At 34.0% G+C, this 2,482-nt stretch overlaps 1 long non-coding RNA gene across 2 annotated transcripts in view; it reads right to left on the reverse strand.

Annotated features, from left to right (window-relative positions):
• The window catches only part of LOC144956924 (uncharacterized), a 2,366-nt gene extending 1,926 nt beyond the window's left edge, over positions 1 to 440 (reverse strand). For both annotated transcript variants that reach the window (XR_013642043.1, XR_013642044.1), the window contains exon 1: positions 334 to 440. This is a non-coding gene — a long non-coding RNA (uncharacterized LOC144956924). The remainder of the gene's footprint in view (positions 1 to 333) is intronic.
• Between the last annotated feature and the right edge of the window lie 2,042 nt (positions 441 to 2,482).

A 2,482-nucleotide genomic window follows, 5' to 3' on the forward strand; every position in this document is an offset into this window, starting at 1 on the left:
TTTACAATGGATCCCTTGCCAACAGCAACATTTAAAGTGGACCACATAGCCACACAAGAAATGAGCATAACAAGTTTCCACTTTCGTTCATGTAATCTTCCGTGAAATTGATTATATTTTTCTGAAAAAAAAATAGTTATAGTTATAGATATGATGGGATAGATAAAAATTATTTATAGAATATCATAAAAAGGAATATTTGTAAGACAGAGAATCATGTAGATCCAAGAGCAAGATTATTTCTTTTCAACTACTCACTGAACTGAGAAACAGACAGATACACAAAACAATCTCATTGTAGCATCTAACACCTGCTAGGAAACATGAAATTACCTTTTGTAATGAAAGGACGTATTTAGGATCTTTGCTGGTCTCCTTGTAGCAATCAATCATCACTCCATCAGCAATGGTGTTCTCTAGGGGTATCTGCTCCATAGAATAGCCATCTGTAAAACAAGATTTCGAGTCAGACTTCACTAGACAGATGGTCGTTTATAACACATGTATGTATTCTTCTTCATCAAGTACCAAGTCTGTACCAGACATCGGTGACCATGGTACGCCATTCATCTCTCTGACCAGATAACCTCAGAAAACTAATATTACTCTTCTCTTTCTTTGTTCATTGTCACCCAGCTGTTCAAACTATTCAAATGTTTTTCTTGGTCTACCTTTACTCTTTTTACCGTCTATCTTTCCTGTGAGAGCAAGATGTTCAATACATTTATGTCGTTTTATATGCCCTAAAAATTGCTTTTGTCTTTAACTTGTTGTACGAATTAATAGCCTTTTAGTTTTAATGTATGTATTAACGTCCCATAAATCGTCTCAATTCTAATTTTTATATACCGGTAAATTTGCAACTATAAAATTCCCGTACGGCATAAATATCTATATACATATTTACGAAATTTAAACTTAATTAGATTTAGATAAATAGATCGATAGAAATATATAGAAGATTGATAGATGGAAGACATGAATTGACCAACAAAAAGAATTAGATAAACATTTAAAACTAAATATTAATAACGAGGAGGAGGCATAATTAATTAATTAATTAATTATAATACCTCGACGTGTATATTGACAACTCTATTACTTTCTAAAGCCACATAAGTGTTATGATTGAAAACCTACGACAGAGAATTCATTTATACTGAGAACAGTTCAATCTTAATGTATAACTCGCTTATAAGAAATGCCACGTCATCAGGTATTGTCATGTGGTATGACTGATAAAAATAGAGCTTTTATATAGCACAATATCCACTAAATGTGCTCAAAGCGCTTCACAGTAACACTTAACATGTAGGACGGTACATGACGCCTATTTGGCAAAATTACCATTTTTTTTCGGACAGAGACAAAGCTTTTGACGACCATGTACTCATTTTACACCTGAGTACGGTGAGAGAATGTGAGTAAAGAGCGTTTTCCAATGACTCAACTATGCACCGAGCGAGGCTAGAACCCAGGACCTTCCAATGCGAAAGCGTGATCCATCTCCATTTGTTCTATGTTTCCCAAGCATTTGGGAGATTAAACCTTTCTTCTGTTCTTCTCTAAAGACTGTGTGAATGCTTAATGGGAGTATACAATGTCTAAATGTAAAAGGGGAGTTCAGATAGAACAGAAAAAAGAGGAAGGAGCGAGAGAGAGGAGAGAGAGAGAGAGAGGAGAGAGAGGAGAGAGAGTTAGGGAGGGGGACGGGGGAGGGAGAGAAAGAGAGATAGAGGGGGGGGGGGAGGGTTATTAGGGAGAGAAGTAGTCAGAAAGATATTGTTGTTTCTATTATATATTTAGCAGAGACAGAGATGGGAGAAAATAATGGGAAAGAGATAGAGGCACACACATACACACACACACACACACACACACACACATATATATATATATATATATATATAATATAATATATATAATATATATATATAAATTATAAAAACAAAAACCATGAAAATAATAGTGCTCAACTATTTGATAAAAGGAGCTAGAATTTCAAGTGTAATCAAAGATTAAACTAGACTTACCTTTAGGGAAGTTGACGTTTAATATGGATTATTAAAGTCAACTGATTGGGGAAGGTTTTCACATGAGATGCTCTGAGCATGCGCACAAGTCAGTATTTAGCCCGCATTTTGATACACATTTAAACTAAGTATCCCATGATAATCTATTTACACATACTAAATTAATACACCAAGGAGGGTTACTACTAAATGTTAATAAGAAAAAAGGGGTTAGGCATGTGAATACCTTCCCCAATCAGTTGACTTAATAATCCATATTAAACGTCAACTTCCCTAAAGGTAAGTCTAGTTTAATCTTTGTTTTATAATACATCATGATTGGGGGAAGGCATCACATGAGTTTTTAAACCCAAATGTGAAGCAACATGCTTAAAACCCATAATAATCAACAAAGAAAAATAATTTTTCAATAAAACTTATTATTGAAGACCAAAAACATAATCAGAATC

This window comes from Berghia stephanieae, chromosome 11, assembly GCF_034508935.2.
Source record: "Berghia stephanieae isolate SIO BIC M18660-M18661 chromosome 11, UCSD_Bste_1.3, whole genome shotgun sequence".
Classification (NCBI taxonomy): domain Eukaryota; kingdom Metazoa; phylum Mollusca; class Gastropoda; order Nudibranchia; family Aeolidiidae; genus Berghia; species Berghia stephanieae.